Source organism: Wasmannia auropunctata, unplaced genomic scaffold (assembly GCF_000956235.1).
Source record: "Wasmannia auropunctata unplaced genomic scaffold, wasmannia.A_1.0 LD335986.1, whole genome shotgun sequence".
NCBI classification, from domain to species: domain Eukaryota; kingdom Metazoa; phylum Arthropoda; class Insecta; order Hymenoptera; family Formicidae; genus Wasmannia; species Wasmannia auropunctata.
This window is the reverse complement of record NW_012026904.1, coordinates 466,396-491,189: the sequence shown is the minus strand read 5'-3', so window position 1 is coordinate 491,189 and position 24,794 is coordinate 466,396. Positions and strand designations below refer to the sequence as shown.

The following is a 24,794-nucleotide window of genomic DNA, read 5'->3' as shown; positions in this document are numbered from 1 at the left end:
AGGTTCGGAATGTCATTGAAATCTCCGAAGGAAAACTGCCAGGGAGAGAAAGGACAATTAAGTGCTGCGCGAGCGAAGGGGACCGAGAAGGAGAATGATAGAGGTGAGGAGACCGAAGGAAATTAAATCTACCCATCCTGCTGTCTTCATCCGCCCTCATTACAACGGCAAAGCGTAAAGATCTCACTAAGAGAGAAGACGTTGTTCTATGGCACAAGCAAACAGGAAATTTGCGGCGCTTCCGGTACATAGACCATCCTCTGATGTATACATGAAGTACTTGTATCCCACGCTTGCTTTCTGCCACGCACGTTTTCTCGAGATGTGTGTCGAGAAAGATTACAAATATGTGTCTCGTATTGGATTTCCATCCGATTTGTAAACATGAGAATTAAATTTATTTTCGTCTATAGGTTTTCGAATGAGGTAACACGCGCCGCGTCTAAAATTCGCTCGATATCGCAAGACGTGACTAGAGCTGTCAAACTATTCAAGATCTGCGATCATTATCAATGTTGAATGTCGCTTCGCTGATAGAGATAGTAATCTAATTTCAGCTCCGGCACGGGCACTACGGAAAGTGGCTTGACAATTCAGGACACTGTACTCGTGATTAGGTTTATTTGCGGGCTACCACCGAGAGCTACGTCCAACATCCTGAAAATCAATGGCTCCTATACTGTCGACAAGGAGTACATAGGGGGACAAGATAGAAACATAGGAACTAGATTATCAAACAGACAAGATTGAAACTGGTCAAACAATAGCTTTGGACACATGAATAACCAGTATGTAATCAACATAATTGGAAACGATTCGCGAGACCGATAACGCATTAATTCCGAGAAAACTGACGTTTCGGCACGATTCCTACGTGCACGAGATCCGATATGTGCCGATCCAATGTGCAGCTGAATTTGGCAACTTTCATTTCCTGTAGCGTTTAAAACGTTATCGCAAATGTATTTCAAATATCGGGCGCGACACTCATTGAGGCGACGGAAATACGTTCATGCAGAGAATTATTGTCTGCAGATTTAGAATTTAATGTATTGCAATGTTTTTTTCTATATTGCCTCTGGGGATTTGCAATATCGGCGCTTATCAAACAATCACGATTTGTTCAATATCCTACGCATCTGTGTGCGCGGCCGTAAAAAACAGTCAACGAATAATTTTACATCGAAACTGAAATTCTAAAATACGTTCTGAAAAACGTAATCCACTTTAATAACACTTTCCATTAATGTGTCGAGCCACGAGTTTAATATTGTAATAATGTAGCGAAAGCAAGCAAGAAATTCTCATTCAAATTATTACAATTTTAATACTTGTAAAATTTAAAACTTGTAAAATACCATCGCAAAAATTTGATTTTCATAGGTATTATCTAGGTTAATTGTTCAATCCAATTTTATTTCTTCCGCAAAATACGTGTGAATAGACAAGCGGGATATTCATTACCTTTTTAATGAAGACTGATACGCATTTGGACTGAAAGTAGCGACATTCTCCAATAAAAATTCACTTCCTCTAACATGTCTAAATGATGGAATACTTTCTTCTCGTGTATATATTCCCCGAGCACTTTGGAAATCTCGTTTTATCCTATTATCAAACGAACGACGTTCCACCATATGAGAAGAGGACCGGTTAGTGCAAGACATGGTACTGGCACTGCATGAAGGACATCAAGGAACAACCCTCGAGGCATGAAGATAGCTGGTGAATTTTAGTACTCCGCTCGTCGTCAAGGATTCTTTTTCTCCTTCTTCTTCTTGCTCCTCTTCCTCTTGTTCCCTCTCTCTCTCTCTCTCTCTCTCTCTCTCTCTCTCTCTCTTTATCTATTTGCCGCTTGCTGATGGTATGAAGGTACTAGAATTTTTAAGTCTTCTGCCTCACAAAACTGACAACGTCCGTCGAAGGAAAGCGCTTAAGCTCGTAACCATCTGTACCATAACCGTCCTTAGACGGAGTCTTCATTTGGCCAGATAGGTCTTCTCCGTATGGGTGTCCATCCCAAGTGTCTTCGAGCATGAAACGGAAACGTTCTGAGATCAACAGACCGAACACTTAGTATGGATAATTCAGGTTCGCTGGCCGTCATCTTAATCGAGAGTCGGGAGGTGATATAGAATATGGCAGAATACTGCGTGACGCTATTTGCGTTTCTCCAATAACAAAATGACCACCAATTTACAAACAATACGCGTATGTAACATTTTAATCGCGTCCCCTATTTTTTGCTGGAATCCTAATCTCTATATACGTAAATTACGCGTATTAATCAGCTTGGTTTAAATTGACCATATATCCAATTAAATGATCCAATTAAGGCTGGTATGCGCGTGCGATCCCATAAAATAGTAAAACCGGCTGTTCGTCATTTACCGGCAATCTGGCGCTGATCAGCATCCCGCTGACGCCATCATTTTATCGATCGTTGAAAATATAATTGCCCACTCAAGTGCAACGGTTGTAAGCCGCGTTTGTATAACGTTGAATCGGGAAATCGCGTGCCATGCAGTCGTGTGCCAACGAGTCAGCGTTTGACACAAAAAACAGTGCATCACTATACCGGAGTAACGACTAACGGAAAAAGCGATGCTGTGCGATGCCAAGTACGATCGCGTGCCGCATGCATTGTTACTCGTCGTTCTTACAACATCACGCGATTATTCCTCTGTTATCACGAAGTCGACTCTTGTGTCAATATCCGATCTGTGTCGCGTTACCGTGTGCCATTTCAATGTATTTTTAAATATACATATCTTCCCTCTTAGAACTGCAGACATTATATACGAATATTATGATACGGCTTTTTGTACATTTACAATTTCCGAGATAATGATGACAGTCATGTAATGTAGAATCCTTTCATATACTGTCTTCCATGTTATGGAAGAAAGTTATTTCCAATGCTAAATCGCATATAACAGAGAGGAAACAAAAACTGCAATACTGGTCCTTTCCCGATCCGTTTACGATGTGTTCGTCAATCGATCTGAGCTCGAAGCGCAAAAAGTGTCCATTCTGGACGATGCGTACAGTTTTGCGAATAATAAATTGACCAAAGTCCGGATTATGTATCGGTGAAGCTGGATTACTGACGTTCAGCGAGATTATTCAACTTTTATCTCGAGTAGAGGAAACAGCGAGAGACAGACAGAAGCAGAACAACGATAGGGAAAAAGAAGTTTGTCTGAATAAAGGAGAACGAAGAGAGAAACGAGTAAGAATAGGAAATGAAGGAGAGCGCGCAACAGCAGCAGAGAGAGAGAGAGAGAGAGAGAAATAGAAAGAGAAGCCCCCCTTGGCAATTCGCCGATCAGATAAATCCAATCAGCTTACTCATCTACCTACGTACGTGGGCGTCTACTAATGATCCTTAAATCCAACCAATCCCAATCGAGGCCTTTTATATCCTGATTGCACCGACTAGACGCAAGATGCGCTTTGCTTCGGAAAAGAAATCTCATCAGGAGCGCAATTACTCCCCTTTTCTTGAATACACCTAAGCAACAGTTACGAATCAATTCACGGCCGTCTTGCGCGTAAAATAGCGTATCCATCGTACCTCTCTCACACCTCTTTGATATTGATTATAACATTACACATGAGCAATCAGCGTAATCCAGGGCTTACGTAAAATTCCATTTGCAATAAAAACGGTGCACGCGCGTAAGAGAGTACGTGTATCACAGTAACTCAATTCAGGCGTGTTAACATTTTTGTATTTTATATCTCTCGTTCTCCATTGGCGCTTAACATCACGTCAAAAAAGAGAACGGTACGTCGAATACGAAATCGAATGTTTAATTTTACTTCCACCTAGCGTTGATCGTTATTTCTATTAATCACGCCAGGAGTAAACGCGGGAAAATTTGTTACGTTTTTCACAAAAACGAACGGTTAAAGCGGTTTGGCGGAAGGGCATTGATGATATCACCCGTTTATTCGATTTGAAACCGCATGAGTGCAAATGTGCGCGTTATACCCGTTCAGGCTCGCATGATTTTTCATTCAAATTTCATTGTCATCCTTCACGCGGTGCAAGTAAAATTTAAAACGCGATATATAAAGCCGACGGTGTTACTGCATAAAAACCGCGAGCGGTAACAAAAGTAAACGAACATTTATGCACCGTTTGAACATTTATACTTCAGCAACTCAAGTAAAAAAAATCCTAGTTAGGCAGATCGTTTAACTTAAACATTTACCGTGGCGAAACTACGCGACTCAGCAAATGATATTTTCTATTCAAACTTATACACCATGCGTTCGTTATTTTATCTCTTATAAAGCTAAAATACATATTACGGCATAAATCAATACATCAACTTAATATCAATTTTAAATTTAAAACTAACAACGAAGAAATTAATTTTATCTAAACAACTTGTCATCTTATACTTACTAAAAAACTGTGCTATACTAAATCTATACAGTGCTCTTAATGTTAATAAAATCATCAATTTCATCTCTCTTTGCGTTAATTAAACCCATTTAGCATATAATTAATATTTTGAGTTTTAATGCACAATTCTCTCAGTGCGATCTCTCTGTAAAAATAATACTAAACCAATTTAATAAGCAAAAGCATAGAAAAGATAATTTAATTGTGATTATAATTTAATTGTTATTTTGCTCTCCGAGGCAAATAGCATGCTGTTTATAATTAAACATACACATCATACCACGAGAGTTGACATAAATAATACAACAGGCTAGCGGCAACATCAGGGACATAATAGTTCTCTGGCACCAAGTGAAAGTACTTGTCCTTCCACCGTCGCAGTAGTATATCCCCGCGATAATGCAAACATCATGAGGCACTATTATCTTCCAGAAATGCGCTTCTTTTTAACATTCGATCGTCAATATCCTTGCCAATGCATTAGATTTCCGATAGGCAAAACAAGATGGTATCGTTGCGTTGAAATCCTTTCCTAGATATCACGTCATTCCTGGAGACAGCTCGCTGTCGTCCTGCCACTGATACGCAGAATTTATCGCCCGGATATCAGTGAGACGTGGCTTGCCGAGGACACACACAGGCCCGTATATATAAGATCACGGTTAGAAGCTTACGGGTATGACCGGACAAGTCTATGGAGATACTGGCCCACCGGGTCGTAATGCCTCCTGCAGGATGTCACCGTATCCCATAAACGTCACGCGCACATACGCGACAGACCGGGGGGAGTGCTCCGATTTTGGACCTTGCGCGAATCAAGAGACGCTTCGCTTGTTTGCATTGTATTGCAAACCCCACGGTCCATTCGTCCCGAGATTGAACGCGCCGGATTAGAGAATTGTGCGGGGAAATCGTCCTGATTAACGTTCCTTCGGCACCGATGTGTACGCAGGTCGATCTGTATGGGCAGCGTTCCGCTTGACGACGAGCTGCACCAGTACACCGGGCGGATGATGCACGCACCTGCATCTAAGCGACGATAGGAGAGAATATTACGCCGAAGCGGATTCAGCTGTCACTAGGATCCGTGGATTTGACGGTGCATAGGTGACATTACGGGAGCACGGACACGGTACATTTACGCGTAATTTAGCCGCGCGCGCGCGCGCGGGTTCACGCCAAGGTAGGGACCGGAGTTATGAGGACTGTTAACAGAAGCTTCGATACATAAGCCGCCTGTCTGCCACGCCGCTTACACGTGTCGTCGTCCAGATGGAAAATTATAATATCGTAGAATATAACAATATATGAGATTAAACACATTATAAATGCAACAAAATACACGGTGCTAGATAAGTATGACTATGCCATTTAATTTTCTAACATTTCTTAGTACAGTTACAAAAATTTTCACGCGACTAAGAAGCTGTACACAGAAATGTAATGTATAAATAGCTATAATATATTTATTAATATCGTCATATAGGATAGAAACAATTTATATCATTCAGACAAAGAATGACCTAACTGTATCATATCCCTAAAAATATAAGCTTCGGCAATCAGAGAGTTTTGTGAAATGAAAAATTTCGAATGCGCGATTTTTCGACGAAGTAGCTGCGCGGTTTTGGAACATTGTAAAAATAAGAAAAATGAAAGCGAGTAATCCCTCAGGGAAAGCTCATATAGCCTAGTCCGAAAGTTATTTCCCGCTTAAAAAAATGATAGTCACCGCAGGGAAGAGTAATGACGCTGTAAATGCAGAGAAACTGATGAAGCACAAACTATCCAAATTTTCCTGATGCAAAAACGACGCGAATAGCTCACATATCTTCTAAGTATGTGAAGTATTGATCCCAGGATGCAAATATTTTACGTCTAACTTGTCCTAACTTTCGGAATTAGAGTCGAATCAGACTATTAATCCTTATTCAAAATAGTCCTAGAATTCTCTTTCTCTTTTTCCTTCTTCTCACCTCTCTCTCTCTCTCTCTCGCTCTCTCTCTCTCTCTCTCTCTCTCCCCTCTCTCCCTCTCTCCCTCTTTCTCAATTTAAATTTATAAAGAAGAAAAATTGTAACTAAAAAAAATAAAAGATAATAAATACCGAATATTCACACTTTTCAGGAATTGCTATAGAAATTCTGCCTCTGACGACTCAGCGCGCGACAAATATTCACGAAGTTGGAAATCGTCCCAATGTGAGAAAAACTTTCTTTTCTTATACTTCTATTTCTTCTTGATCAGGAGAAATGTTATCGTGATAAGTACATGCCAAACACAAGCAAACTCTGTCTATACAAAAAGAGAATCAGAATTTCACAAAAGAACTTCATCTAAGAGCCAGCACGCGGTCCAATCTCGAGCAAGAAAAAGAAGTCTTGAGAAGACAGCATTTTGATTTCATCATGATACACCGATGGCGCGCTGAGAAGTGCTTTTATTTATAGAAGTGCATTTTGATCACTGTTAAAAGGATTTCGATTATCAATTCTAATAATGTGAATTAACAGAGACAAAAATGCTACATGTTGATCTTTAGATAATTAAATTATTAATAATAAAAAAGCTCATCTATTTATTCCTTAATGACATATTTCTTCATGATCTTTCACAAATGCATTATATTACATTTCCTTGCAGTCATATTAAAAAAATATTCTTGTCATTAGTCTAAGTTGATTCCTTATAAAACTAAGTATTTTATATCTCAACAATTATCCACATGGATAAAAGGAAAATTTTCTATTGATACGTATTCAATCATGCAAAAGATTTTGCATGATCGTCATATCTTAATTAGATCCTCCGGAAAAATAATATGATAAAATCACTTTTCAGCAGGATAATTTATTTTAATCGACAAATATAATTTCTTAAAACAAGATTACTTTTTCTCATTCGATCGTAAGCGTATTAGCCTCGCTGAGGTGTCTACCGAGCTGCTAGGCGAAAATTTTCTTGAATGCCGTCCTCCGACTGAGCGAGTAGGTTGGGCCAGGCTTTAAAGAATGGCCATGAATGTAGTGGAGGAGTGGCACTTCGTTCCCGTACTGTACGACGGGCGGTATGTTTTTCTCTGCTTTTCCCATCCTCCGAACCAGTGCTTTACGTACGTATGTTGGTGCGTGTAGGACAGCCCGTTCGGTGGTGGTAAAGCCCGGTGACAGATGTGAGACATTTAGCAACGGTCCTGCCGGCGCGCACCAGCCTGTCTGACGCTTAATCAACCTAAGGTGCCGGAACATATTACGAGCAGAAAGCTACAGAGCTTTTATTACGTGCAAATCCTCGAACTTAGGCCACCCCTACGCGTATAATAGCCTGTAGTAACCAAGGAACGACCTACACGAGAGACCTGAATAACGGTCAGAGACGAACAGATTACACCGCTTCAAGCTGATAGAGATCGTGAAAAAAGAAGTGAGACAGTAAAAGATTTTTGTAGTACCTTACAATTTTTAACAATGCAGAAACGATACGCTAATTGCACGTGTCAGTCTCCTTTACCTTTTTTTACAAATCATGTATAACAAATAAATAATACTTATGTATGTTTGTAATACAAGCGCGGTAATATACTTCCCGTGACGCACAATATTATTTTAATACTATAAAGGAAATAAAAATGTAATTAATTGTAGTACGAGAAGATTATTTCCCGTGTAACGGGATTAAAATTTTTAACATGCAATTAACATAGTCGAGTTATGTTACAACCAATTTTCGAGATAATCTCTTCCCCGGAGAATCACTCGCGGATACACCTGCGCGAGTGGCCTGGAAATTCTCGTATTCCAGCACAAGTCTCGAGGTACGCGGTTCACAATGTAAAATATGACGGTGTGCCATTATGCGTCCAGGAAGTTCCAAAAAGAAGTGGGTTTGCACTCTATTCTGCGGGATTTCAGCGCATAAAGCGGTAATAATCTTTACGAACCTGGATGCGATGTTGAACGCGGACGAGGACAGAATAATAATTTACTGAGAGTGAGATCTTGAAAGCGTGCTTATGCAATAATATTGTTATCGTCAAGAAATCCTGAAATGACAATATCAAAAGAGACATATGAGAATCACAAAAGTACTCGTTACACCGTTATTCGGGAGAGTATCAAACATTCCAGACTTCCCGTACCCGGAGCTTCCGGAGATGCTCTTTTCATCAACGGAGCCGCCCCTTAGGAACAAATTTGCACGACATTTCGTTCCGGAGTTTTAACCTCGTTTCGCTGAATTCTCCGTCTGTCGCGTATTCGTTTCTTATACATAACCATAACGAACGAAGTGCGCAGACTGAGTGTATGTGAGTGCGTCTGTGTTGCGTCAAATTAAGATATTTATTGCGACCAAAGTGACAGTAATTTTAAGAAAACGCGCCCTGACGAATCATTCGGCAAATGTCGTAATTGCTTACGCTTACCTTTCTGAACAAATCAAAATCTATTTTGTATAAAACGCAACGTAATTAAGAAAAGAAATTGATTTAACTAACCACAAATTATCTTTTTTACTATTTAATGTTATTTTAATATTATTTTACACTTTCTTCTGTTGTTATTCCAATGCGCGTAAATTGTGGCGTTGTTTTTATCAACAATAAAAACAACGCATTAATTTTTGCGACAATGAAACAATAACATATGAAAAAATTAAATTAATTTCTTTATCTGTCGTTTTTCAAAATACGCCAATATTATATTTATTGTATACTTTTAAAGAAGTTCACTAAAAACTGTCTTCTAAAATTTCTAAAGCTATTTCGTTGTTGACAAGACTCTTTAAATGTAAATATTCTTCATTTAATTATAAAAACGTACGGAAACTAGAAATTTTCGCATGCTAGACACCCTGCTAGAATTACCAGCAATTGCGAGGTCAAATAAATAATTTATACCGAATATAGAGCGTTAGCTTATCAAATCTCTATCATGCATTTCTTATAATTCATTTTACCCGTATAAATAGAAACTTTCCGATGGCCGTCCTATTACGCCAGCTAAATCTACGACAAAAGGTGAGACTCTCAACTCCAAGAGTTGAATTGAGAGGGAGAGAAAGAAAGAGAATAAGAGAGAGAGAGAGAGAGAGAGAGAGAGAGAGAGAGAAAGAGAGAGAGAGAAGGTGGGGCGCGAGATAGACGGCATTCGAGTTAGTTGGAAGCTCCACAGAAATGAATTGAATAATTTAGCGAGTCAGGATAAAGGGATAAAGCGAGTAAGCTCGAACGTGTCCTCTGGAAAGCCTCCGAAAATTCCATGGATGAGGTAGCCTCGGAAGCATTCCAGCTCGTCCCACGTCTTTCCGCGAACGCTCCAAGCATTTCGTCACACGTGCTACATTTGGGAGGCCCATCGTCGGGAAATAATTTGCGAAGCGGCGTTAGCTGCAGGAATGGCTGTTGGAATAAAAAGAAATCTCTCCCGCGTGAATCGCGGAAAGCATGGATATTCTTCTACGTCTATTTTACCAGGAATCCCGTTACCCGACTTCTCGTGTTTCCTCAATTCGGCTGATTTAAGTCCGCGCCAATTTTTTCTGTCAGTTTTTCGGAATTTATTCTTTTTCTTTTTCTTAAAAAAAAAAAACTCTGACATCTGGTGTTTTTCGTGCTGCATTTGCAACGACTGGCATATAACCTTCCCTAATGCAAATTAAACTGTTACAATTTGAAAAATGAAAAGTTTTTATCAATTCTACATCAAAGTTACATAATTAAAAATCATTATGTAACCATTAATTATTCAGATAAACCGTTTTTAACGAGGCTCTACCAAGAATCGTCTACGGCATTCTTGATGCAAAATTCTAATAGCTGCACTGGACATTTCGACAATAGCCGAGTCGACTTACCACGAGGTACGGACGCATCTGAATTATGTATTTCGTTATCCTGAAACCACAAGCACCATCGCGGTAACAATTTGTCAGCGGGGTATCCTGGAAGCTCCGTATTCGCTTATATAAATGTACGCGCATTCGCACATACACAAATGCATATATTATATACAAGAGGTAAGGAGAAGAGGGAGGTGGAGTATAGTTAGACTTTCGTCCTCAACGGCTCGAAACTTCGAAGCAGGCACGAATCGTAGTAATAGTTTCACCGAGTATAATTATGCTTCCTTTTCGAGATTAATATGCAGATAAAGCGATCGTGATGGAACCACAAGCTGGGTCTTATACAAAGCTAGTATCGTCGATAATTCAATCGTGAGAATTCTATTATATAACTACTAATCAAATAAATAAGCTCACTTTAAGATAAAAGTAAAAATAGACAGATTAATAGCATCAAAGAGATAATTTTCTTCTTTGTGCGCAAACGTATTTCATATCGAAGCTATTTTCACGAATAAATATATGGACTATTGATCGTGTAAAAGGTTGAAGAAGAATATTAATAAATAAATAAATATCCAATAATTGCAAAAAATAATACTGTAACTTTGCGCGAGAAATGAAGTAAACAGTCGTTACTAACGACAATATTCCGGTGCAAGCCCTGAATAAACGACTATAAAACGATTAAGCACGCGATATAAAGAACGATATAAAAATATTTAACGACTAGTTACGGAGAAGCAAAGCTGATTTCGTTCATGGTGATGCAATTCTTCGCGTGTCGAATGCAGTTATATGACGGCACGATATACGACTGAAATTTTTATAGCCGTTCTCAGAAACCAATGGAATTGCGTGCTGAAGTATATTTAACTTTCAATTTACAACGCAAATAGAGTTTTTAGATACATTTCAGACAGACTTGATTTTCTCGCTAAAATTATTACTCTCTGATCTATGGAAACAAACCGCGATGTTTCCAAATATTTGTATCGATATTACATAATAACCGATATTAGGTATGTATAAATTTCCTTATCTATATTAGTTTTCGTTTCTCTATTCTTTAGGTATTACTTTCAATTAATTTTATTATTTTATATAGAAATATTTAATAATTATAATTTTATTATAAAAAAATTTTAAACATTTTGCACGTTCAATAATTTTTTATTTTCTCGACGTACAATTAATAAATAAAAATTAATCATCTTCTAAATCATCTTTTGCAATTATTTGCAAAATTTATACATTTATCATTATCCATAAAACGTATCTATTGCCGAGGCAATTACACTTCAAAGTACTGAGCTTATTTAAAACCGATGAAAAATAAACGACGTTAAAAGTATGGACTAAACCGTAGTAAGAATGAGTCAAAGGCTGGCAAAGTAGTACCTAGAAGCATCGTGAAGTGGTAAAGAAGCAGACGACGTTGCAACACGCAAAGCGAAAGCACTGACGGCTCAAAAATTGGCGTCGAAGTCGATAGTAGACGATAAAACTTTAGCTCGAGGCAAGCACCGACGGAACTTCGCGCCATTAGATACTCTTGCAGTTCGAACAATAGATAGGAAGGGCTTCCATACACCAACTATTCTTTTCTTTTCTCGCACCCTCCCCTCCCCCTCCCCCCCGCTGCTTTTCGTCTTATGAAGTACTTTGTCCCTTGCGAACGCCGATAGCATTGGCCGTACTCCCTTTATTTATTTTCACCCTCCACGCCTACGTTCCTTCTTTTTCTTCCCCTCTTCCTCTCCTTCTATTTCTTCTTTTCCAGCTACATTTTATATAGTTTTTCTCTTATTTCTTAGAGCATCCGCAATCACCATACGGAGCTCAATATCTATTCGTGATAAAGCGAATTTCTCGGAGTAGCACAACTTTTTTTCTATAAAACTTTTCTGTAAAATAAGTTTGCTTCCGATTTGATATCTATGTCCTACCTATTCTCAATCATCTACGTCTCACGCACGCACGTATACACGTAACACAATCTATCTTCTTTTCTTGTCACAAAAGTTCTTATCCTCTTTTCCTATCATAAATATTCTTGTTAATATTATCGTACACAATTTTTGCCAAGCTTATAATCATGTGCCAATCTAAATCGTATATATACACAAACAAATTTATAAACAAGTAACATCCAATTTACAGATTCACATATCTCTCGCATGCACGTCGCGTATATCTCATTTTACATGGTATACGACGTGGTTACCTGAGAACATTAATAAATGTCCGTCGTTCCGTATATACGTTAGCTCCTACCGCGCTTTGACCCTGCATCCTTTATCCTCATCGACTCCCTCCGTCGCTTTATGGTATCTTTTTTTTCTCCCCCTGCCACCCCGCCACCTTTTCTTCAACTACCATCTAGTACTATCGTCTTCCACCATCGAGGTAGGTCACGTCTCTATTTTGTATTCCATCAAGCTCGCATCCATTCCGACGCCAAACAATGAAAAGCGTCCACGTCTGCCCCTGCTATCACCCTCTCTCTTTTGGGCTCTTCTCTTACACCCTGATGCGTCTCCGTAGATCTGCAGCTCCGCGAAGATCTCGGCGAATTCCTGAGCGACGTATAGTCGAAAAGCTCTCCATGTTTTCACAGTCCTACGCAGTCTTTCTCTCTTCCCTCCTCCCCCTTCTCCCCCTCCCTCCCTCTCTCTCACATATCATACGTACATACACACACACACACACACACACACATCTGCGATCTTTTTCTCGCGTGGTGCTATGCAAGAAAACGAATATTTCGAGCCGGTACCAAAACGAGAGGCGGCCTTTTATTCGTCGACTCATCTCGATTTCAAATGCAAATGCATACTGCGACGAAAGACGCGGCTAAAGGGGTTGGAAGGGAGCATACACCGCGAGGCGGAGAACTTCGCCGCGCCACGTTTCGCTACTTCGCATCCAATCTACCTCCCCCGGGCTGTTCAGGGCTGCGGAATGTTTCGCGTTATCGTCGTAGTTCGATTCTCTGCTCCGGACGCATCGCGTTCGCGTATATACGCCGTAATGCTGAATAGAGGGAGGGGGGGGGGGGGAGAGAACTTTCATTAACCTTTCAAACGTAACGCGCAGCTGTACAGAATATATTATACAATCGATATATTCTCCAAGAATTCGGAACATTACGGAGAATCAAATTGCAAAACTCGAATAAGCTTCAACAAACATGTCGCCACTGATGAAATAAACGAGAAGATCACTACAGTCGAGAGTAGTTCAGGAATAAATTACGAAAATATACTGAAATACAGTGTATCCTTTTTTTTTACATTTTTCTCAAACGAATTTACTTTTGAGAGCACAACGTCATTACGAACGAAATAAAGCGAGCTCGGCTCGAAATCGTTCCGAGATAAATCATGCCACTGTTAGCATCTCGCGAGATTTTATAGTTCCTCCATAGCATCCATGCTATAACCTCCTTCCGCCCGCAGCATCTAACTTTTAACTGCCTCGACAAACTTCCCTTTCTGGTTAATCCTCGCGATAACGCCGCGGAATCGTTACCTGCCACTTTCAACTTTTAGGTACTAATAACCCCATCCCATCTACAGAACGTCATCATCGAGAGTTATGTCTTTGCCATTGAAACTGAAAATTTCAAAACAATTATTCTACCGCAATACTTCGTTTCGCTGAATCGCTCGCTATATTTATTATTAATCGCACGACTGCCGTTCGTTAATCGAAGCTTCAAGAAAATGTACGCCCCAAACGCAGACGATGATTGAAAAAACCGTAACGTATACATTACGTCAGCAAGAAGGTAGACAGCAAGAGATCGCATTTATCGTGGCAATAAAAATTCCGCCATTTTTATCGTCGTCAGTCGGTCTTTCTGATGCTGAGCGAGCTACGCGATTCGCCAACCTCGTTCTTCCTTCGCCTGTGCGCGTTCTTCTTTCCCTCAACCGTTTTCCTGTACCAAGTATCGCTACCAGTCCCCCGCTAGCGCGGAAGGATCCGGTAACCGCCGGTATGCAACGGTAAATGTATGCTGTATGTAAATGTTATCCGAGGCCAACGGTAATCTGGAATTTGCTTCGCAGACGTGTACATTTCGTGGCGGTTCGAGGGTAGCCGCGATGTCGGCGATGGAGGTTTACGAAGGGCAATCGACGGTCACGAACAGAAATCGAAATGGAGACGGATGGCGGGCGTGACAGAAATAGCAATCCTATCGATAATATTATTGTCCAAATTAATCTTGAGGTAACCATCAATCCTTCTCGGCTGCCTTTCAAGTGTTAAAGTAGCCATACAACATTAAAATACTGTCCTCAACGTATTATACGTTTAAATTTATCTCTGCATACGAATAATGAAAAACAGACATTTGTATATTGATAATATTGACTCCTTTGATGCACTCGCAGCCAAATTTTCAATTGTAGAAAATATTATACAGACACTAAGAAAAGATTCAAATACAATTCATTTTATGATAAATTTATCGTAAAATGAATTATAAAATGACAAATATTTTTTCTAAATCTTCTTAATAAGCTGATACCCTGGAAACATATTCCTGTTTCGAACGTTTTTACACATACAATAATGAAACCACGGAAAATATGCGGATGAGCTTACCGACCTATAAAGAACAGAAAAGTTAACAATACACCGCGTTTTCTGGATGCATCAGCCATAGGAAGAAATTTCTTTTGCATGGTTGCTCCAACAAAGAGTAAGAAACGGCAGGAATAGAAGGAGAGTTGAGAATCGCTGGAACGTGGAATCGGAAAAATTGTGCCGAGTGCGCAAAGAGGAAGAGCCCTTTGACTCCACCTCCCTTTTCAGTTTGAGGTTGGCAAGTCCTTGATTGTCCGCGAGGGCCCTTCTTTTACTAGGCTATATTCAAAAATATACTCCAGTTAGAGTCAATTTGACGCTCTAAAAATTGCTAGTCATATCTCGCGGACTAGCTGTGTAAAGCCAACCTTAAATATTCCCTTTACGTTTTTCTGAAGTTTTTCCACATTCAGTAGAGTAATCATTTTAATGCGAAAGCGGAATATATCGATTTCTCAGATAATAACAAGCGATAGAGCGCAACGGTAGAGAGCAACATCATTTGCAAGCAGATCACTGACTCAATGTGCTCAACAAATTTCGATCATCAATTGCCATTAGGTCCGCTATTTATTGGGCACAATTACGCGAAGATAGGCATAGCTCTAATCGCCATTGAAAAGTACATTAGCGCATAACGAGAGAGACACCGTACGCATGGATGCAATTTCGATGCTGTTGCAATGCGACTAACGCAAAATCATGTGCGCGCGTATATATCGTTCTGCTTTAGAACGCCCGCCTGCTAAAATTGCGGTTGGACCGTAATAAAGTTACGAGAAACCTACGTGTGCGGCACGGCGTAATTGAAAAGTTCTCTATCTAGACGTAAACAGAGCCACAAAACATTCCCGTTCGCACACGACTACAAGATATTTTCGTCCATTGTAGCTCACGACTTTTATTACTTTTCGCGCGCGCGGGCGCGAAACGAAATTGCCCAAAATAAGAAAACCGCGGTCTCGCGCATATATATTCGTTAATGAGTAAACTGTAAAGTACAATGGAAAATTTTGATCCGCGGAGAAAGATTAAATCAAATCTCGTCAGTCGCGCGAGGAGCGCGTCGGGGAAAGTATAGAACTATAGAACTATATATACGGATCGCGTGTATGTATAGGAGAGTGATGCGAAATTCGGCTGAACCGTCATCCATTACAAACTTCTAATGAGCCACTGTTCCAGTGATACGACTGTCAATATTGGACGACATTACCGTCGTAACGTAGCCGTACACGCTATACGACCGATACCGTACACGCGTATATGCACGTACCCGCAGTAACAAACTTAAAGCAAACGTATGACACATATAATACGCACGAGCACAATCGTATGCTGCGGGTCGTTATTGCGTGTACCGGTGTACCTAACCCAGTTGCCAATCCGCACAGTTTGTTTCCGCACTCATTCGGCGGCGTTGCGTATCGCATTGCCTCCGAAATACGTCCGGCATACAAATAAAGTTTCCGGGCACCCGAGCTGCTCCTCAATCCGCCGCCATTCGAAGTCAAACACGGAACGGCAGCTTTAATAATATTCCCCGAGAACGAACCGCGCGGCTTTTGCGGCGCGGATAAGCAAATAAAAGTTTTCCGGGATATACCGTGAGGCAGTCCAAGCACGAGACACAACGCTATCGCTGGATAACTCGCAGAAATTGAGAGAAGATTCTGCGGCGCATCTCCAAAGGCTGCACTTCCCTCGCTCGCGCGGTCCTTTGCAACGAAAACCCCCTATGCCCTCGACAACGTTGCGGCGAGGAATTTATTTTCGCGCAATCCCGAGATATGTACCTGCCGTGAAGAGGATTACCAGATCTTAGGCGAATGCGCCGCGCGCGCACCGAGACTCAAGTTAGAATTTGACAAAAGCCGAGCTTACGTCGGTATCTGATAATAACATTGCATGGTACAAAGGGATTATATTGAAATCACCCACAAAGGTTCTCTCCGCGGCAGTGTTTTCACCGATATTATTTCGCCTCGACACCGCCCGAGTTTGACGGTATATGCATTCACCGTCACACTGACTTTTGTTATCGACAATGTATTTTCGCTGAACACATTTTCATTCGCTACAAGTGTTACTTTGATACACACTCCAGTTATTCTACATCTAATCACACGATTAAGCAGCAATCAATTTAGAACAATTTCATATATTCTGTAAAAATTATGCTCTCAAATCGTAGGCAAATAAAATATTTCTTAGAATGCACACAAAGTTATGTGAGAATGTGTATTGATAAATATAGTATACTGTTGAACAAATTTGGTATCGATCAAAATCAGTGTTGATAAAACAATATCGGTGAAACTATTGTTGACAAAAGCTTTGTCAGCGATTTCAACGCAGCCGAGTACAAAGAGAAAGAAACTAACAATCCAGGTAACAAAAAATGTAGTTGTGTACATCTCTATGAAATGCTTTATGAAATGATTATAAATAATTAACTAAAATTAACAAACTAAGTTAAATACATTAGTTTACTCGAATACATATTATTCATTTTACACTTGCTAATAGTATAATTAAAGAACAAGTCTGACAACGCAATTTGAAAAATTCAGTTTGCGCATAATATCATATTGAATTTTAAAAAGTGTTACCTTTTGCTTCCTAAAATATGCGCGAAAGACCCGGACTACCTACATTAGATATTCGATTTCATCTCTTACAATTCTAAAGCTCAATTTTCCCGATGCGACACGCTGCGAATATAAAGTGTTCTTATTCTGTTAGTTTACAAGTGAAATAAGCATGCAGAACATAGTAGTAGTTTGCTTAATAATATTATATATGCAAGCGATGTATTTAATGAAAGGCCAGTACATAATTTATATAAAGGTTATTTTATTTGTAAAATGACATAAAAGTTTTCATTTATGGCACAATTAAAAAAATATATTTAACAAAATATAAAGTATTCAATAATTATAACTTGAAGATTTCATTAATACATCTATTTAATAGACATTTTCAAAAAGATATCAGTGATTCCATTAAATGTATACGGCAATGATACGAAAAGAGATTAAATGTTAACGAATCGTAGATTTATTATAGAACTTATTATAGAATCGCAATATTTATTAATGATAATTGAATCCGAGAGTGAATTTTATCTTTCATATACATATCATTAATCGTCTGTTGATAAAAAATAAATGCAAGAACAATTTATGATTATATCAAAATATAAATGCGAAAATATTCAATAAATCGCGATTTTTTTATTAACTCAGCATGCGTAACGATTACAATCTGGCTCTTTTCGAACATTGAAAGTGATAAGAGGAAGAAAATATTTTCTCTCGCCACATGATAGCGCGATTCAAAAACTTAACTCCTACTAAAGTTAAGAAGCAGTAATGAATCACTTCAAGAACCTACCAAGGTCCTGATCCACTAAATCTCCGTTACAAGTTTTCGAGTCGCAAGATCCCAATAACCGACAGCACGAAAGAATAGAAAAAACGGAAGAGAGCGAACAAGTGAATGCGAACGCCCGTCTTTCCGGGGAGGAATCGTTTGACGAGCGAACAAATATACCTACTCGTCTGTCTACGGGGGTGGAGTGTTCGCCAACAGAAAGTTTAGAAAAAATTACGTGCTTGCACTTTTTTAATTAAATTTGCCGCCGGTCAGCTTCCCCGACGCGAACGCGCGCGCGAAAGCCGCCGTCGTGGCCACGCGGTGGACTTGAGAACTCCCTGGAATTTAATTGAAGTCTCTGCATCCTGTGAGCAACCTTTTCAGGAAGGGAAAAAAAATATCACTGCAAATTCGCAGAGAGTAAGTAAAATAGAAACAGCAGGCCAAAAAATTCGCTAAAATGCATAGATTTTTCTACATTCCATTATCTAACAATAGATAATGGTAGAATGACTTAAGATAATAAGATCGCAGTTTGCGTTTTGTGTTTTAAATATATAGCTGATCACACACAAGTATAGCTACTGATAAACAATAAGCTAACCATCGCCAGAAATATCGTAAAATGTTTTGGCCATAGATTTTTTAAAAGGTGCTAAAGAGCTTCAGATACGTGTGAAGACGAATTGTAAAATCTTAGAATGAATGTTCCAACGCGGCGACGGTAGACAGTTCTCCCGAAGATAAACGGAAGGGAGGATGGGAGGGAAAAGTGATGCCTCGCCATGGAATAGCGATGAAAGTCGGGAAGTTAAGCGCCTTATGGGATTCTACGAGTTCGAGGTGTTTCGTGGGAAAAGTGCCTTCTATGCCGACGTGCCTCGTGTGCGGAGATGCGCGAAAATGCGCCATTGATTTTTATCCGTGAGAAGTAGGCTTCCGTGAACGGGCTACGGAAGGCGTGGAATGAGAGGCGGAGGAATATCACGATAGGTAAGCAGGTGCACATTCTGACGCAAAAATGGCGAAAATAAGGACCCGATAAGGAAAAGCCATCTCAAATTTCTCCCAGCTCCCCGTGACGGCAAACATCCATCCCGTCGTAAATAATTCACGTATGCATGTGCCTCTGCGTGTTTGCGTCATCTTATATAAATTTTATTTAGAAACATATTTCACGCTTGTGTTTTTCGTGCGATATTTATCGAAAAAGCCAATCGGGGCGGCACTGACAGTAAGTATTTGAATGCAAACAACCTCCTGAATATTCCACAATAGTTCCTCCCTCGTGAAAAATGGTATAGATAGTAAGTTATTTGTTTATCACATAAAATTGTTGTAGAGGTCCACTGCGCATGGACACTTTCGTATATTTTCTATATACATTTCATCGATAACATTCGACATATACCTACGCTCAAACAGAATCACACGTATCAGTTTTTTTTTTTTTTCATATATATTGACCATTACTCGAAAGTTTGGTCACGAGATTCTCTACAAACAGTTTTACGAAATATTTTACGTGGTCAAACACACACGCGCGCACGTACGTTCGGGTCACTCGTCCGAAAAAAAGTCCGTTTAAAAATGAATAGATGTACATACATGGCTGCATGGTACGCGGTCACCAATCAAATTAACTCGCGCTCTTACGCGACTTGTCCTTTTTAAACATCGCCTTTTTTTTTATTTGTTCGCCTCTTCTGTTTTGACCTCCTCGCTTCACGGCGCGCTCCCTTATTCCGCGCGAACAGTTCGCTCGGGGCAACGTGATCGGAATGCTCATTGGTAATTCAGATCTGTCGCGGCGCAGACGTGTTCCTAAGAGTGTGTGACGGAGGGGAATAAAGATAGCAGGCCTTCCAGAAGTCCTACAAAGGCTTTACTCCAGGAATCATTCTTGCGACAGAACTGGCGAAAAGGGTCCAGATGGGGGTCGGTTGGATTGGAACTGAATAAAATATCGTTTTGATACTTAAGCTCTTGCGCGCGAAATTGTTTCGCAATACACAACACACATAAATAGATATTGCACCTCGAAGAGGATATTTCTTTCCTGTCGCCTTTATTTAAATAAAGAATAAATTTACTTAGCTCTCTAATAATGATGATGCACGAATTCACACACACACACACAATCTGCTTTTTTTCTGTGATGATTCAAATAGCGCTCCTCTCATTCTGTTTTTCTAAACGTTTATCCGGTCCATTCACGTGTTTTCAACGACTTAATATTTCTCTCACATGCAATGCACACATTCGGCAGCAGTTTCAACACAAAAATCCGACGAAAATCGCAAAATAAGCATGACTCGCGGCGACCGAAAATATTCACACGCGCGTTGGTGATTCGATGACAGAGGGAAAAACGCTACTGGAAGCGTAAACTGGCAAACGGCATCAATATTTTCTTCTCCTCTCTCGAGATCAGCCTGTAGGTTTAGGATCCCGGAAAACTGGGAACGCCTGGTGTATTCTATATTAAAAGTCTCTGCCCCACACATCACCCCAGTATTTCTGTGCGATCACGGAATTTTTGCTCGGATATGGTTGCGTGCGTGAGGGACGCGGCGTGGTGTGTAACCCCGAGAACTTCTCCGGGAAATCTGGTCGATTCACTTTGGACTCCCCAAACGCGAGAAATATGCGTGCCACACGTGCGCACGTCATTAGATTGATATTTATGGGACTTTATAATTGTGCTTCTGAAATATCTATCGTCCAAATTGACATTCGATCTCGCGATTCTCGCATTTCCTACGCGGTAATAAACGAAGTTTATACGACCGATTCATATGTACCTGTCTGCGCGTACCTGAAATCCAAACGTATCTCGGATTGCATTTCCATTTCCCAGCGAATTAAGATTTACCGACAAAATTCCAATGGATGGGCTCCCCACGTTATACGTAAGCAATTACTTGCGCAGGAAATATTGCGTTTTCGAAAGCTCATATTCCACACGAGAAACAGATCCTTCAATTGCTATAAAATCCGGATATAAAGATACATCACAATTATTCGTCTTCTAACAAAAATAAACATAACGATTATTCTTCTCAGACAGAATTTGATTTAAAATTTTTTGTCTCTTTCGATAATAATCGGTATTCGTTTCGGTATATAGTTATACACACTTGCAGCTACTCTCATTGTCAGAATAATTATTAAAAAGGTACAATATCGAGTTGAACATCAAGTACGATATATTCAAAATATTTCTCATTAACGATAAGCGGACATGAAAATCATATTATTCTATATAGCTCTTATATATCGGAATCGCATACGATAATCGGGATTAAACCCCTGCAGACACGGCGGAAATAGGCTATGCTATATTCGGAAAGCTCAAATCTGAAGAGCAAAGCACTTCGTGGTTGTGCTTGCCGACGCCATTCTCCGTCGTATGGAACCGTGTGGAAATTCAAAAGCGCATGTTTGTCGTCCACTCGGCGAACCCTTCTGGAAATTGGCCTGGTGTCACCGGAGAATTTCAGTGCCCTCTCTTGTGTGGTCCTGTCCACGCGGGGCGCAAGAGAATCCAGTAAAATTAAATCAAGGGGCTTTCGTCCTCTTGCCCGTCGGAAAGCCGCGGGACAGCTATTACACTACGTACCTCGTAGTAGTGTATATATATATATTCGGTGTAAAACCGCCGAGCAATAACTCGCATTTAAATGTTATCGATATCCCAAGAGCCGCGGTACGTGCCCCGCCCAATTTCGATGAACGCGAGCACATTTTCAAAAATAAATAACGATCATTAATTTCTTGTGCTGTATAATGCAAAAAGATAATTTAAATATAAAGCAAATTATTTCACATAAATGTTAATATCTTACCAATCTTATTTAAATGCCTTATATAATCCCCGAAAAATGCATAATTTCTTCCAATCAATCCTTTAAAGGTTCAGGTTTCTTTTATATTTTTCCCCGCATCGCGCATTGAAGCGCTTGCGCTTTTAACGCGGCGTTGTATAAATCTTCAGAATCTAGGCCTCTTTAACATCGCCCGATTTTCAGGAAACGGTAGAAACGGATACCGTAAGGTATATATCCGTTGGATAGCTTCCAGTACGCGGCTGCAGCAGCTTTGGGGTCGAAATATCGCGACGGTTGTGGGGTTAGTATTACTGATATTAGCGTCGCCAGTAACTCTTTCGAAATAGCCTTGGCACATACCAAGCCCGTGTTAACTTTTTCCTTTTCTTGAATCACGCCTTGCATTACGGCTCCCATGCTCTCGCGTATTCTTCGACGGTTACTATCGCGGCGGTTAAAGTTTGAATAATTACGTACTTTGCAGGTGCAGGACAATAAACGCACGTGGCTACCATTTGAAAGCTTATTGTATTTCTGTTGCATCGATAGCCTTTCATTAATTAACTATATTGTTCTCGTTGAATGGCGACCGATACGCGATTGAAACGCAAAATACACAGAAAAAAATTTATAAAAGACTTCGAAACAGTGATGTATGATTGCTAAACAAAATAGGTGCAGAGTTAATAGATCTTCGGGAAAACACGCCAGAAATGAAGTTTTTCTACGCCTCACTGGCTACCGAACGGACGCATTTTTTTGTTTCAGATTGACGCCAATGTACGGGCCGTCGATCTTTTTTCAGATTCTGTTTCACCACATCGTACATCAGTGGAAGAGGGATTGGGAACGAATACCATCAAGTCGATTCTGCGCTCGTATGACGCTTTTCCTATTTACTTCGATTTTTTGCCCAACATTATTTCTCTAGTTTCATATCTTTTTTATTATTAATACTTGCTATTTCAATAACAAAGCATGAAGGTATACATGCCCATAAAATTGCTCGACGTAACAATAGAAGTCAAAAATTTTTCTCATTTGTGCTGACTTTCGTCTTAGCAAGATGATACTTGTTTTATAACAAACAAACAAAAATAATATATTATATAGATGCCATTATAGGTATGAAGAATTTTTAATAAATTATACATATATTCTTTTGATATTTTTTATAAAATATTTTTCGTAAATAGAAAAACATATCCATCAAGATATGTTTTTGAATAAATAATAATATTATTTAGCAGAAAAAGTAGAGCTAACATAATTAATGTTAACATATGTATGTAGCTACTTTTATCGTTACTTTCTGTGAAAATTCTCTGTGCGTTTTATGAAAAAGCGTCACATCAGTATTAGATGTTCTTACGCGTAGAAAATGTTTTCTTTATAAACGAGATCATAAATTATTTTTTCGCAATATGATTATAACGAAAATATAATGTGACATTTATATACGCTTGATGATGTATGAGAAAGATGTTTTTTTTTATACAATGACCGAGGTATTTGATATTTCACAATATGACATATAGGCTTCCGAAGAATTCGTCCCGTCATATTATCAAAGCTATATTTTATACATTGATTAAACGATTGTACGTAATTGTAAACGATGAATAAATCATAAGAGCGCAGAATCATTCTTTACATTAAAATGTAAATAAATTATGCAACTCACCAACCGAAGTCGAAGTCCGCAAATCGAGTTAGAGAAATTACGAATGCACTTGTAGTAGTAGTTTTATTAGCAACACCGCCGGCGCCGTCTCGAAACTATCTTGACGTCTGAAAAGATGACGTGTTTTCGTCATTTAACAATCCCAGGAACGAAACGAGATGCAAATTAGCTGCTCTACGCACTTTACACTAACACGATGTCACCAGCACGCTGTCTTGTTGACGAAACTTATCACGGTCATTTCCACAAATCACCACAATTCCGTCATAATATTTTATGCCGTATAATGTTTACCCTCATAATATCTGTCATTAATAGCACACCGCCCATCAACGTTGAATATTATATATGTATATTAAATGTTTTTAAGATTGGGGGAATATAGCCTGTATGAGCACATACATAAGTTTTAAGACAAGATCTAAAATCGTTATATTATTGAATGTTATATTATCGATGTTGTTTCTGCTTGCTTATACTTAAAGTTGAACCTCTCGAATAACCCAAGCGAAATATCAATCAATACCGGACTAACGCGATCTACTTCGCTGCGAATATATTTGTTGCTTTCCCGTCTTGTTTCTAACAAAAAAAATTATACCAATAATAAGACGTGAATACTCAAAATCTATCTAAACCTGTCAAAAAAATTCTTAAATTAAAACACGAAATTCCATATGCGCATAGACACCGTTCATGTTGTAACATTTGCGTTAAGAGATTCAGATTACCTCGATGTAATATTCCCGTCCGATATAATCAACCATTACAACCGTTGAGCTTGCAGCTATAAACGCAAGCCCTTTTTATTGGTTATCGGCCGCGGTCTCTTTCGCGCTTACACGCGAGCCCATTCACTGTGTAACAATGTCGGGTAGACGGTTTAATTGCGAATTATCGAGCCATTGCGAAATTCAATTGCCGTGTAGGCTCTGCTCACGAGTCTCGCCCGCACGCGCGTCGCACACAGGTGAAATCGTGCGTGCAAAACGCCTCGCTGATATCCAACGCGTGTCCATACGATCTTTCACATGTTCATGACGGAA

The 24,794-nt window shown here is 39.6% G+C and overlaps 1 protein-coding gene across 1 annotated transcript in view; it reads right to left on the bottom strand.

Annotated features, from left to right (window-relative positions):
* LOC105454336 (uncoordinated protein 58) overlaps window positions 1-24,536 on the bottom strand; it is a 211,738-nt gene extending 187,202 nt beyond the window's left edge. The window contains exons 1-2 of the mRNA XM_011696899.1: window positions 23,931-24,536; window positions 23,749-23,855 (exon numbers count right to left, since the gene is read on the bottom strand). The gene's annotated coding sequence lies outside the window, so the exon portion shown is untranslated. The remainder of the gene's footprint in view (window positions 1-23,748; window positions 23,856-23,930) is intronic.
* Between the last annotated feature and the right edge of the window lie 258 nt (window positions 24,537-24,794).